We start from the raw sequence: 15,365 nt of genomic DNA, 5'->3' as shown, positions 1-15,365 counted from the left end.
TCATTAGAAAGAAGTTATTACTGTTATAATGAACAATTTGTTGCACAGTGATGCCCAAGCTAAAACTCTTTGATCATCACAGTAGACTCTACCCTCTTTCTGTTCCCAAAGCCCATTAAAATAATTTGACTCACCTCAAGTTTCAGCACAGCTTGTTGTTACTGGAAATTAGCTACTTTGTCCAATCCAATTTCAAATTAGACAACATAATCAGAAGAATTTCTGCCACTTCACTGGAAGGACCATACTTCTACCATCAAAAAAATCTCATCATTCTCATACTCTCTCTGAGGTTTTCTTAATTTTCAGCCTTCTCTTAATTGCAATTTGTTTGGACCTCACAAGAACGCCACAGCTTCAATTTGCCCCCTCACATTCATGTAGAGTTATCATGTCTTCCCTGCTTGAAGTGATAAGTACCTCCGAATGTTTTTGCTGTGCCTTTCTCTGACTTGTCTGTTTAATTACACTTCTTTTTTTTGGCCCCCAAAAGAGAACAATTTTCTTCACACTGAGTAATATCATGCCTACACATAGCTGGACCTTTATTCTGCATATGCCACATATTTACTATGGAGATGTTAAAATCTGAGGGAAACTTTTTCAAAACCATTTCATTGCTCCATGGTTCACAGCTGATGTGCTTCTGGAATGACAGAAGACAAGCTGGTCTCAAAGGCTGGACCACATGAAAATGAAATATGAGCAGTATCTTTTCCTTCTAATCTTAGACTCTTACAGAAGTGGAAACAAGGTGCTTCATCTCCTTCTTGCATCTGACATAAGAGGATACAAAATGAACATTCAACAAATTTCATTTCTGAAGATTATCTCCCACAAATTGGAATATGAGACCTTAACTTTGCTACAGTAAATTGATAAAAAGCCTTGTAAGGTCAAGCCATATCTGCTACAATCCTCCAGTAAACACAGCTGTACTGCACAAAAAAAAAAAACCCAAAAACAAGTGAAAAGTGTGACAAAGGAACAGAACTCCAGGATGAACTTATCTCAGTTTGGGCCAAACATCACCAGGACAATAGTCACTGGGAAAAAAAACATGGCAGAAACAAAGAAATTTATGGGTGTCTGTAAAAACATGCAGAGCTGAGATGCTGTAAAACAGCATTACTTTCATAAAGAATTTCTCATCCCATTGGTTAGGCTACTATTTGAATGCTGTTGGGTATATTGTGTGTTTTCTTTATTTCTTTGTTTCTGTATGGAGACTTAGTTATCTAATATTGGAAAAAGAGGAAAGAAAAATAATCTGTTTCTACGGTAGATCATATCGACATATTGAGATTTCATCTTGCATAGCTGAATCATTTGTATCTGACAGGTACAACTACATGGAAGATGTTAGACTTCACAGATAAATTAATTCTAAGAAATGCTTATAAATCTGGAGATCTGCACCCATTGACTTCTGCTCCAAGCCAATGGGGAGTAACCACATTTTCAGAAAAAGGCTTTCCAGTTGTTGTGACAAGAGTTTTTGATGGAAGTCATTCAATGTTCATTGCTTGAAGAAGACAGTGCCAGGGTGAAAAATTTCACTGTAATGTTCATGATGTTAATGAACATAAATCACAGGGCGATTTGGCCAACTGTAGTGGCTCTGGGAGGGCTAAAGGTGTTGTGCTTTTAGTATCATTTAGTTCAGAGGACATACATAGAAACAGGGATCAACCTTCTCCCTTCATGATGCGCTGAAGAACAAGTGCCTCTGGTCTTAGCTGGAGTGGATGGGTAAGGGAAGAGTGATGGAGCTAACAGTGATGCTAAATGGGGAATGTGCTGAACTGAGGAGCAAGGGTAGCAGGGACATGGGACATAACAGGATAAAGGCAGCTGTAATAAGAGATTTAAGAACTGCCTTTGATTTCAGGAGCTTTGAATGCATGGATTTCAGTCTGTTTTGACCAGAACGAGCTGAACTGCCTCTAGAACAGTCATGGTAATCTACCTAAAAAGTGCCTGAGCCATTCGATAATTGATGGGATAAAGATTTCCCTGGGCTTAATTCTATTGTTTACATTAAGTAACAATGGAAATGTAATCATTGAACTCATGTCTTTGTTCATCAGTCTGTGGATCTTGAAGAGAAAATGGTTCAAAGGTGAACCACTTCTTAAAAGGAATAATAGGTATGAGAAAAGGAAAGGAAGGGGGATTAGTGCTATTAAACGATGCTATATATCATTTGTGTGTTTTCTCAATTACATAAAATTAAGCTTTTTCCTGGTAGGTTGGAGCTGCAGCAGGACATTTCTGATGCTTTTATTTCCATATGAGTTATGTCAACTACACTAATACACATACACATATACTTCCTTTTTTGTACAACCATCCATTCCTTCACTGAGTCCACAATCACTTCTGTTCTACAAGATTTTCATGGCCTGAAAACAGTCAAAACAAAGTTTTTGTCCAATTAAAACCTGTGGCTGGGACAATCAAGCTGAATATGAAGAAAGAGAATGAAAGAATTGTAAAGTACCTTTTATGGTCTACCAGCTAAACTACACTATCCCTCCAGCATTCTGGCAAAATCAATGCACAAATCAGCTCTTTTCTTATTTAACTTACTGATGCATGTGGGGGTGCTACTGCAGTCACGGGCAGCTCTCCCAGGACTAAGTTCTCTGAATAAGTCCTGTAGAGGCAGAGAACCACCTCAGTATGCCACGATGTCAGGCTCAGTGCATGAACATAGACTAGAGGTAGGGACCAAGGACAGAAGGTAGAGAGGTAAATAAATTGACAGTTCTGTTATTGATATGCAAGAGTATGAATGTGAAGAAATATCATCTTTCTCCATGACCATTTAGATGCTAATCTCTTTCCTGAGACAGGAACAAAAATCAGTGCTTAATATTCTCTAAGTTGTGGACCTCACCTAACTCTTTCCCTGCCCGAGCCACATCAAACTCATTTCACAAGTAGATCTGTTCTGCATGCTGCAGTGTCCTGACAAGGACACTTCCAGCTGGCTTGTGCTAATGTTGGAGTCCAGGCTGTGGGCTGAGAAGGCAGGTTAAGATTTTATATGAGTGAGGCTTCACCTATGTCTAGGATGGGTCTGTGGGAGGATGCCCATTAATTTCGATGGACTTTGCATCATACACTGTGGAGCTAGAGATGAAAAACAAAAGATATTTATCTAATGCAGGAGATATTCTGGCAAGTTGTCTTGAAGGTGGTTGTCCCAAACAAGTTGAGCAGAAAAGCCAAGTCAAATGGCATGACTGAATTTACCCAGATACCAACACAGTGTGAAGTATGACACTGCATGACAAACAGCAATGGACTGAAGGTCAAAATACCCATATTAAAGGCAAGCTCCAGTATGGAATTGCCTGTATTTTCAAACATAGTCACAAGTCATTGCAGAGGTAATGTTCGCTTCTACCTGGCAGACAACCCCTTGAGAAGTTCCTTTTGTTCCTAGGGTAACTCCTTACATAACTGGACAGAGTATGAGAGGGATTGTTTCCCAGAGAGAGGAGCAGAACTTTTATAATATCTTCCTCTCCGTATTCCCATGCTTTCCAGTCAGCCCAGAAGATCTCACTGTTAGTGGTTATTCTCCACAAGGAGAAATAGATATCGGTGTCATTAGGGGGTTTCCCTGAGGTGAAGAGTAGGGGAAGGAAGGACAAAAGATGAAGAATAGCTAAGAAAAATTATTCTCCTACAAGGTGTAGAGTTACCTTCTCAGAAAAGAGAGCAGTGAGCAGTATTCAGGAAATGTGACTGCAAGTGCCTCAGGTGCTTCCTGAGTTGGTGGGTTTTATTGAGTGCCAAGTTCCCTCTCTGGCTAGACAGTCACCTACAGAAAGCTCTTGGCTAAGACAGTATTTCTGCTGGGCAGACAGAAATCAGCAATGCTGAGAGGATGGTCCCACAGGCTAGTAATAAAATGTCTTGCTAATGAGAGATAAATTGGGCTGCATACAATGATCATTGCAAGGTACTGCTGTATATGAGGAGATCTGTCAAGTGCAGTTCACCAGCCAGAAACAAGCAATTTTAGTTGGATGTGACCCAAACTTCCTCTGTCTCTATATGATATTTGTATGCTTTATGGAATAAATGTTCTTGTTACCTTTGTTAGCATGTGTCATTGAATATATAATGTCCTGTCACTTTCACCAGTATGTTCTATTGACTATATTGCTGCTTGCAAAGCTCATGTTGAGTTAATGCACCCAATTTATTTATACAATTCATTTTGCTTTATTTCCAGAGACATACTGTGACCATACTGTGATGCAGATCCTGTGAGAGTGACTGTAATAAATAAACCCAGTGAACAATTATCTCCCAAATACAGCTTCACTGACACAAATCAGTGGAGTATAGTTCTTCGCTTACATTTGAGAGCTGGTGGTCGCATACCAAATGTGGAGTTTGACCAACAGGGAGTACAAGCAATGCATTTGTGATCAGAACTGGAGAGGCAGAGGGGCAGAAGGAAAAAACAACAAAACAGCTTCACTAGTAATAATTTGGAGGGGAAAATCAGTTTCATGGTGTGGGTGTACTGATAAAAGAAATCTTTCTGAATGTCTACATTTTTCCCAAACTTGTGCATAGATAGATAGATAGATAGATAGATAGATAGATAGATAGAAGGATAGATAGATACTTTTGTTAAATTGGGATTTTTGTCTTATGATGCTTGCATTTGGAATTAAAAAACACCTTGTCCTTTGGCAAGAAAAGTACACTGTTTTTTCCTTCTGTCTGCAAATCTTTTCTTTTTGACTGGGTAACATTTCATTCTCTGTACATTTTCTTTGGACTACTCTTGCCGTGAAACTGCTCTATATGGTGGTTGAGATAGTATCATTCTGCTATTGATGAAAACTGGTAAGTTCTCTGGAAACTGGAAGAAATTTCAAATGTCCAAGAGCAGACTTCTGCACAACCAGAGGAATCCTATAATCACTAACTTGCGCTCTCTGTAGTTTGAAATAACTCTGAGAGTACTTAAAACTAGATGCTTCAGACGTGAGACAATCATGAAATAGATCCCACCTAGCAGTAGATTTTACAGTGTAGGTGTCAACGTTTGAGCCAGGTGTCCAGGTGCCCTGATAGGAAACTGACATCTCATCAATACAGTCAGTATTATTTAGTATATAATTCTTGTGACCAAATGGTGGAATCTACTTTGGGCTGAAATGAATCTTGATCAAATTCCACTGACCATATTGCCTAACTCACCGTTGACTGTAGAGGCAGCCAAGAGAGATTTGCTCACATACAGATGCAGACACTGTGGACACACGTTCAGTGTGTGAACCCCCTAGTGACACTGATATCTATTTCTCCTTGTGGAGAATAACCACTAACAGTGAGATCTTCTTCACCCGATCTTGAGGTAAACAAAACTGAGGAAGATGAAGCCTTACTATGTGATTGTTGTTGTTGTTATTATTATTCAATAACCAGCATATTGGAGAGTCTTCCTTATTCCATGACTTAGCAGTTACTTTATACTATCCACATTGGTGTTTGTAGTTCCTCTAGGCCTCATGGTGACAACACGGCATCAGTGAGAAGACAGCAGTTTTGATTGCAAGATTGCTCTGAAAAGCTAACAAAACTCTTATCCACTGTCATTCTTGTCACTTTGAGCTTTGAGCTCTGAGATATTAAGACACACATAAGTCTATGGGGCCGGATGGGATTCACCCAAGAGTACTCAGGGAGCTGGCGGGAGAGCTCACCAAGCCTCTCTCCATCATTTATCAACAATCCTGGTCAACAGGGGAGGTACCAGATGACTGGAGGGTAGCTAATGTGACGCCCATCTACAAGAAGGGTCGGAAGGAGGACCCAGGGAACTACAGGCCTGTCAGCCTGACCTCGGTACCAGGAAAGATCATGGAGAGGATCATCTTGAGTGAGCTCTCAGGGCAAGTGCAGGGCAGCCAAGGGATCAGGGCCAGCCAGCATGGGTTTAGGAAAGGGAGGTCCTGCTTAACCAACCTGATCTCTTTCTATGACCATGTGACCCGCCTTCTGGATGCGGGGAAGGCTGTGGATGTTGTCTATCTGGACTTTGGTAAGGCCTTTGACACCGTCCCCCACAGCATTCTCCTGGAGAAGCTGGCGAATCATGGCATAGACAAGTGTCCTCTTTTCTGGGTTCAAAACTGGCTGGATGGCTGTGCCCAGAGAGTTGTGATTAAGGGGGTGAAATCTTCTTGGTGGCCGGTCACCAGTGGTGTCCCTCAAGGCTCAGTTTTGGGGCCAGTTTTGTTTAATATCTTTATCAATGATCTGGATGAGGGGATTGAGTGCACCCTCAGTAAGTTTGCAGATGACACCAAGCTAGGTGGGAGTGTTGATCTGCTTGAGGGTAGGGAGGCTCTACAGAGGGACCTGGACAGGCTGGATTGATGGGCCAAGGCCAACTGTATGAGGTTTAATAAGGCCAAGTGCCGGGTCCTGCATTTCAGCCACAAGAATCCCAAGCAACGCTACAGGCTTGGGGAAGAGTGGCTGGAAAGCTGCCCAGCAGAAAAGGACCTGGGGGTGCTGGTGGACGGCCAGCTTAACATGAGCCAGCAGTGTGCCCAGGTGGCCAAGAAGGCCAACAGCATTCTGGCTTGTATCGGGAATAGCATGGCCAGCAGGAGCAGGGAAGTGATCGTGCCTCTGTACTCGGCACTGGTGAGGCCTCACCTCGAGTACTGTGTTCACTTCTGGGCCCCTCTGTACAAGAGGGACATTGAGGTGCTGGAGCGTGTCCAGAGGAGAGCTACCAGGCTGGTGAGGGGTCTGGAGACCAAGTCATATGAGGAGAGGCTGAGGGAGCTGGGCATGTTTAGCTGGGAGAAGAGGAGGCTGAGGGGAGACCTCATTGCCCTTACAGCTACCTGAAAGGAGGTTGGAGAGAGGTCGGTGTTGGCCTCTTCTCCCAGGTGAATAACGACAGGCCCAGAGGAAATGGTCTGAAGTTGTGGCAGGGGAGGTTTAGATTAGATATTAGGAAGAATTACTTTACTGAAAGAGTGGTCAGGCACTGGAACAGGCTGCCCAGGGAGGTGGTTGAGTCACCATCCCTAGAGGTATTTAAGAAACATCTAGATGTGGCCCTTCAGGGCATGCTCTAGTGGCAGAGATTGTAGGGGGGTTTTTTTTGTGTGTGTATGGTTGGACTCGATGATCTCAAAGGTCCTTTCCAACCATGAAGATTCTATGATTCTATGATTCTATTCTATATTTAGCTCCCACTATGCTGTTCTGCCTTTGCAGAAGATTTGCTAGAACGATTGCAATATCTTCACATGGGCAACGGCTGCCACCTGTGAGAGAGCTGCATCACTGTTTCAAAATGGATTGATTTCCTCTTCCCAGATGTGACTTCCATTCACTGTCATGTCATGGTAGAGGAAAAGAAGAAAAGCAGGAGTAAGTCATAAGAGAGGTGGGGGACCACCATACTAGGAGGAGTTTTATTCTAGTGGGGCTTATCTGGGTGATAAACTCAACCACTGGGAGCTGAGGCTTCTCCTCCCACACCCAGCGAGTGGGTCATAGCTCAGTCTGTCCATCTGCATCAGAGTAATTAGGGGTCATGATGCTAAAGGCCATGGTGCACCCTCACAAACACGTGAGGTACGTCCTGGCCTCACTCAGACTGGAAAGAGTGGACATCATTGAATATAAGTCAAAGAAATCCCAAGCTCATTCCCTCAAGCTCCTGTTAGCAGCCATACCATGGTTTGCTGATACTTGAGCTGCTGGCAGGAACAAAAAGACTGCTTCGCCACAGCAGTCGTGCAGTGTGTCTCCTGAAAAGCCAGTGCATGGCAGGGCAAAGAGAGAGTAGGATTTCAACCTTTGCTCCAAATTGCCTTGCTTTCCTGGGTTTATGTCAGGCCCTTACCATTATTTGAACATGGGTTTTGTGGTTTAATTTGCATAATTGATGAGATGGAAAACTATCTCTATGATTGATGGATGTTCTGCATGCACCAGAGTTCTCACAAAATATAATGCATCTTTAGGATGATTCTGCTGCTCCTGCCATGTTATTTCCCAACAGGACTATAAAATTCTAACTTAACCCCACAGGTTTTTAGGTTTCTTTTGTTTTTAATCTTTTACTGTATAATGTGCAACACAGTAAATAAACACAAAGACACAGCATCAACTAAAGTTACCATCTTTCTTCATTGTACTCCAAGGACAGAGTATTAAAAGGAAAAAATGATATCACACTTGTGGAATTGATCCAAGACTTTCCTACATGAAGTGTTCTCACTCTCAGTAGACTTGCACTATAGCTATATCTATACATTTGCACCTGCTTTGAGTATGGTATATCTCTTTCAGAAGTTTGCATTAATAAAATTTTCTTTTCATTTGCAATTGGTTAACAGTGTATATACCACAATTCATGTGATGATTGGACTTTATTTTGATAATTGCTTGTTATAGATATTTTACAATTAAAAGATGATGTCAAGTGCAAAAGTACTCTTTAGCAATTAACAGTGTTTCTTCCCAGGGGAAACTTGACTTGGTCTGTTCCTGTTCAGCAAAGCACTGAGACACATGGGTGACTTGAAGCACATCTTAAAGTTGAGTGTGGAGTTGCATATGCTTTACGTCCAGCATGTGTTAAAGTTCTCTGTTGAGCAGAGATGGTTTTAGGAACACATACATTTTTTTTGCTGAAGTCTTCCCTGTCCTGTCTGCAAATTAGTGGCTGGACACAGCAGGCAGTTATGCAGTTTTCTGTAGGAATGTATCTGAGAGAAAATGGTCACGTGAGCCAGCCTCCCTACTATGAGAGATTAGATTAAGGGCAAAACAGGTGGTAGAAGATGGAATTAGTACATGGGAAAAATGGGAACTGAGAAGGTAGAAAACATGTTGTGCTAATGACTAAGCAATTTACTATGTGAATTCTTGTAACCAATCATCTGATCTGTGAATGAACTGCATGCACAGCGCGTGGACAGTGTAACTAGCTAATCAGAAATAAGCAAGTGGCATGTACGGCTACAACACAGGGTATAAAAGATGATGATCCGTGCTTAATAAACAGCTTCTGTTGATTCACATTGGACCATCTGGAGTCCAGTTATTTCTCCTCAGATGGTGACCCCGACGTGATCCCGATCGGCGCTTGGCTTGAGCAATGGAACACGAGGGGCGGAAGACCCAGAAGGAGATCCACCGGCTGGAGGACGGCTCAGCTGGACTGAGACCGGGCGGATTGGGCGGCAATCCGGAATAGAGGAAACAGACGACGTGGCCACGGACACCCAGAGAGAGGTGAGCAGCCGGGGCAGGAGATGGGCCAACAAGTAACAAAAGAAGAAGGGGCTATGTTAAGACTTCTCCTGCATATCCCCTTTAAGAGAGGGGTGAAATACGATGAGCATATGCTCCGAAGGTTGTTAACCTGGTGCAGAGGGAACGGATTTGCACCAGAGCCCCAGACAGCTTTTAAACCAGAAATATGGGAGGCTGTTGGGAAAAAACTGTGGGAAGTGATAAGTAAAGGAGACAAAGAGGCATCACTGCTGGTGACGACGTGGTGGTTGGTGTTATCGACCTTACAAGATATGAAGGCGGAGCGAGCCACGGCAGCCGGGGCTTTTGCAGCATTACAACCCACGGGAGGGGGATCGAACAGGCCAGGTCCGAAGGTCTGGGACAATCCCCTGCTGATCCCCTCTGCTCCACCTGAGGCCGATGGAGGAGGCAGAATGTCAGCAGAGAAGGACAGAGCCGGAGCTGTTTGCTCCTGCCATTGCCCGCCTCGCCCCCTCCCCTCCCCAGTCGTCTCCCTGAGATAGAAGTGCTGGTTTTGTATGTCTGCTGTGTAAGTGTGTGTGGGGGCCAGCTTATACCTGCTGATCAGCATCTGTGCCTACTGTTTGTTTTTTGTTGTGTGCAGTGTCGTTAGGTGACTCCCCTTGAGCAGGTGTTCTGCCTGGTGTGGTACTGTTCTCGTATGCAACTAGGGCTGACACTCCGTCAAGTGAAGAAGTTTGTATATACACAATGTTATAGACGTAACGCAAGCGTGCCCCAGGTAGATACACCAGGATGGGCTGTAGAACCGATGGAAATCCTGAAATATTGGGGGAGTTTTCACCAGCCGACACGCTTACGCTCTCGGGAACGGCTCGCCCGTGCAGGGCGTATGGCTGGTTGTTTGTTGTTTGTCTATAAGATCATGGTTGATTGGGAAAAGGAGTTGAGACAAAATCTATAGAATGCTCTGTAGGAAAATGAGAAACTTAAGGAAAAATGAGAAACTGAGCTCTTGTTGCAAAGGCAGACTTTTATGTCAGTCGTAAGTAATGGAAGAAAAAAAGAAAAAAAAAAAAAAAGGAAACCAAACAGGAACAATTAGATGGGAAATGTGCCACGTTAGCACAAAAGTATGCCATACGCGCTACGAGAAAGCATCAGAAAAAGAGAAATAGGACACCTGATTCAAAGCAGTACCATAGAGATATGTTTTTGGTTTTTCCTATATGTGTCTATGTTATTGCATGCCTTGGTAAATTACTCTGTGTTATACCCTGCGAGACTAAAATGAACCCCAGCAGAAGCGGTCTCTTGAGCGAGGGGGTGGAATATGGGAAAGCAACGGAAGATCGGCGAGGAGGACTGTAAATACACTCAAGGGACTCGCACCTGGGTGCTGGAAAACACATATATCACACCAATTGTTATTCAGTCTCGGGTGCTGGCAAGAAAAACATTTGGATGACATAAGCCTGTAATGGACTCACAGACACCTTATCTAGCTGCTTGAGAATCTTGGCCTGTGGTGGAAGAAGATCAAAGCACAGTACCAGCAAGAACAGGGAGTCCGCATGCGCTCTTGCTAACAAGGACTCTTTTGCTGCCAAGGATTCTTGATAACAAGGACTCTCTTGCTGCCAAGGAGAAGTTTAACAATGCTACTAGTCCAGCTATTTCTGAGTTATTGCTAGATGTAGATAGTATTCGATATGCGATGTTGCAAAACAGAGCTGCTATTGATTTTTTGCTTTCAGCTCACAGACATGGTTGTCAAGATTTTAAAGGACTGTATTGTGTGAATCTAAGTGACCACTCCAAATCCATCCACGCCCAGTTGCAGGAACTGCACCGACCGAACCAGCAACTTGTGGAGACCACTGGGTGGAATCTCTTTGCTGGATGGACTTGGGGGTGGGGTTGGTTGAAGCAAATTATACTCATTGCCTGTGTGGAAGGAATTTGTCTGTTATGTTTAATATGCTGTTTGCCGTGTTTAATAAGCATTATACGATCAGTTGTAGATGCCGCTTTGCATCGTACCCTTGTACGAGTTGTAGAATATGTTGCTCTAAAAACTATGTGTGTATCCATGAGAACCTGACCTTCACAGAAGAAGATAACAAGAAGGGATCACAACAATGTAGTCACGTATCAGACAGCCGCTGTTAGCAAAGCTGGATCATGAGTTTGGTGAGACTCGCTGCATACACTGGCCACGTGTGCAGTGACTCTAGCCTGTACTTTTCTACTCGATCCAGTGCAGGAGAGTCTGGTGGGACTTGCTGCGTGCACTGGCCATGCATGCAGTGACTCTAGCCTGTACTTCTCCACTCAATCCATTGCAGGATATAGGGGGGCTGTCTCGGGTCAGGGAGGGGGAGAGAGACATGAGCGAGGGGGAGAGAGACATGGGCGCACTTTGAAGATACAGGGGATGCCCTGAAGCACTGTGTCTGCCCCCGCCCCCCCCCATAAGTTTTATGTTCATTAACCCCAACAGCTCAGAAGGCATTACAGCATGTTGCAAGATAAGATATAGTCTACTACTGCTGCAAGACGCATTGAACACCTTCCTACAAGAATTTCAACTTTATGCCCTGATAGGACAGTGGGATGATGCACTCGCAAAGAGCCTGACTGCATTAGAGTGGGTATTTTTGCCACATACCTTTTCAAAACCAGTAACTATGATGATTGAAATGTTACCACGATTGTTTTCCCAGGTTCGTTTGTGCTGTCACCAGCTTTCTGGAATGGATCCAAGCCACATACATGTCCCCATCAAAAAGGATGACCTTGGTTATCAAAAAGTCTTAACCTACAAATTGCCTTAGTACATTCTATTGGGCAAATAAATTATTCTTTCCCCTAGCACAGACTATTACGGTCACTTTCACAGTCAGCAGCTGGCTCCTCTGCCATCATTTGCGGGGGTTAACCTGCGAGGGCTTACACCTGATGAACTTTGGAAATCTGATGTTACGTGCATTATGGAATTTGGACATGTTTCAGTTGATTTATTTTCTCACTTTGTTGTAGCTCCTGCTCATACAGGAGAGAAGGCTTGTGATGTTATTCAACATTGGTTGCAATGCATTGCAGTCATGGGAGTACCGAAAACTATAAAAACTGATAATGGACCAGCTTATGTGTCCGCTAAAGTACAGGCCTTTTTTTTTTTTTACAGACATGGGGTATTAAACATGTCACCAGTATTCCTCATTCCCCAACTGGGCAAGCAATTGTGGAGCGTATGCATCATACTTTAAAAACCATGCTTGCTAAACAAAAAAGGGGGAATCCCATAGGTATGACACCTCAAGAGTGATTGTATAAAGCAACTCATGTTTTAAATTTTCTAAACATGTCTTCTTTGTCATCCACAGCAGTAGATCGACATTTTGGAAGAACTGTTGAATGGCCTGAACAACCGAAGGTGTATTAGAAGCACCTTAAATCGGAGTGCATGCTAACCACAGATAATACTGCAACAAATAGAAGTTGTGAGCAAGACAATTCTGTAATGATTTGTACTTCTCATCCGTATGTTTGCTTCGGCTCAAAATGCAAGTATCCAAGAATGTAATCAATCTTATTGTGTAAATTTAACGCGAGTAAGGTATAAAACAGCAGTAACATGGATAGGGGATTGGCAAAATGCATTAAAAACACATCTTTCTCTGTATTGTGATTGGGAGTACAACTCTCGAAGACTTCGTGTTACATCTCTCCCCTGGAATACGTTGCTACATGGCTGGAAAATGGTTAAACACCATCTCCAAGGTGCTTTTGACATGTCGTTGCAACAAAATATTCGTCCTTTACATGATCAGCTAAAAGCTCAAATACTAAAGATTCAAGACTTAATGAACCGCAATGCATTTGAAATATTACAAAAGGATTTCTCGTGGGTAAATCCAAAGAAATTGGCTTTCTGGGCTAAATTTAGGAATCTGGGTATTTATTGCCTTAGCAGGGTTCTTTTTGATTCTGTTTTTAATTGTGTTTAGTATATAACCTGCTAAGAGCGTCACGACGAGTAGAAGCACAAGTCATGGGGACCTTGTTAATAAATGGTCTGGTGTTAAACAAAAAAGGGGGAGATGGGGCAGATCTATGAGCAGAGGCCTGCATACGGCCAAAGACACAGTGAGCAGAGCACACAGGAAACACAGAGCCAAGAGAACAGTTCATACCTTCACTCCATCCTGTGACGACCATATAACATTTTCGAATCTTGGACAAAGCATAGGGCTGAGTATTCTTCCTTCGCTAGGAACAGCAACGGCATTAAATATGCTGAATAAGATAGGGTGTTGGGCAAGTAAACAGATAAACCTTACAACTGAAATCATATCTAGCTTGTTGATAGCATTCAGCATGCTATGTTGCAAAATCGAGCGGCTATTGATTTTTTGCTGTTAGCTCAGGGTCATGGATGTGAAGATTTTGAAGGTATGTGTTGTATGAATCTTTCCGACCACTCATCATCCATTCATAAGCAGTTACGGGAGCTGAAGGATAAAACGTCCAAATTAAAAGTGGTCAAAAATGGTTTCGATGATTGGTTAAGCTCATGGGGTATAACGGGATGGTTATCAGACTTCCTAAAGCAAGGGCTCATGCTATTCTTGGTTATATTATTATTGATTATGGTAGCCTCGTGTGTTCTCCGCAAAGTGACTGACATGATAGAAAATGCCATGCATAAGGTCTGGCTGGCTCAAGAAGAAAAAGGGGGTATTGTAGGAATGTGTCTGAGAGAAAATGGTCATGTGAGCCAGCCTCCCTACTGTGAGAGATTAGATTAAGGGCAAAACAGGTGGTAGAAGATGGAATTAGTACATGGGAAAAATGGGAACTGAGAAGGTAGAAAACATGTTGTGCTAATGACTAAGCAATTTACTATGTGAATTCTTGTAACCAATCTGATCTGGGAACGAACTGCATGGACAGCACGTGGACAGTGTAACTAGCTAATCAGAAATAAGCAAGTGGCATGTACGGCTACAACACAGGGTATAAAAGATGATGATCTGTGCTTAATAAACGGCTTCTGTTGTTTCACATTGGATCGTCTGGAGTCCAGTTATTTCTCCTCAGTTTTCCTACACCAGAATTATATGGTGGATGGATTGCTTTGTGGGGTATGTCCTGGGTAATTGTCTCAGCTAGGACAAGGTAGCTTAATGGTGGTCCAGTCCCTCTGGGCAGTCTGAGATGTCAGTTTGAGACTGGCCCTGACGCCCCAGGACACAGTCCTTTAGGGGATGGAGAAGGAGAGGCACCTTTTGGTCCTACATGGGCTATATTCTGGGAGGATTTATGAGGAAAGAAGGGAGAGGAGGTGGTGAGAAGAGAGTTTTCTTGATCGTCTAATTGATCATATCCAGAGACTATGAACAACATTTCTAGGGCACTTTCAAATGATTTCAGCAGACTGAAAGCATAATCTAAGCCTAGGATTATCACAGCACTTGAAGAACAGTTTTGCTGTGTCAGGTGAGCTTTCTAAACAACTCTAGTTTTGGTATAAGGAGGACATGACTGCACTGATGTCAGTGAGGCTGCGGAAGATGAACAACACTGGCAATCCTTCAGCCACTTAAGAAAATTTACCAGAATAAAGGATTTACCCCAGGAACTCTTTACTGTGACAACTCATTGCACTGAATGAGAAGTTGTTTCAACAGGAATTTGTTCTCTAAGCTACATATAGGTTCCTCCAAACTTTGAATAGGCCTAACCTGCTTTTCTCAGTGATTTAATTTCATACACTTTAGTGCGTGTTTACAAGACAATAAAAACATGTGTGCGGTATTAAGCCTGTATGTGGTACTATGCACTTTTTCCATCATCTAACATACGTCATTGATGTTTCCTGCAGAAAAAGAATAAATCAGATCAAGAAAGGAAAAAAATGAAGAACTGGGGGGCAGGCATTGACAATATTGTGCCTATGCCCATAGAAAATGTCTCCAAACTTAAATGATTCAGCTTCTGAGCACTGAGGTAGAAAAATCATATAGCAATGGCCATGGTTCTTTTCCAACAAGGAACTTTTCTACCAA

The 15,365-nt window shown here is 42.9% G+C and overlaps 1 protein-coding gene and 1 long non-coding RNA gene across 23 annotated transcripts in view; one reads left to right on the top strand and one right to left on the bottom strand.

Moving 5' to 3' along the window:
• The window catches only part of LOC141735446 (CUGBP Elav-like family member 4), a 788,748-nt gene that overhangs the window by 211,378 nt on the left and 562,005 nt on the right, over nt 1-15,365 (bottom strand). The gene's annotated exons all lie outside the window — the stretch shown is intronic.
• Nucleotides 8,970-14,361, top strand: LOC141735447 (uncharacterized). The gene is made up of 2 exons (XR_012584736.1): nt 8,970-9,306; nt 12,681-14,361. It is a non-coding gene; the product is annotated as an uncharacterized LOC141735447 (long non-coding RNA).

The sequence above is a fragment of the Larus michahellis genome, chromosome W (genome assembly GCF_964199755.1).
Source record: "Larus michahellis chromosome W, bLarMic1.1, whole genome shotgun sequence".
Taxonomy (NCBI): domain Eukaryota; kingdom Metazoa; phylum Chordata; class Aves; order Charadriiformes; family Laridae; genus Larus; species Larus michahellis.
Note: the sequence above shows the minus strand (reverse complement) of the source record. Positions and strands in the feature narration are given on the sequence as shown.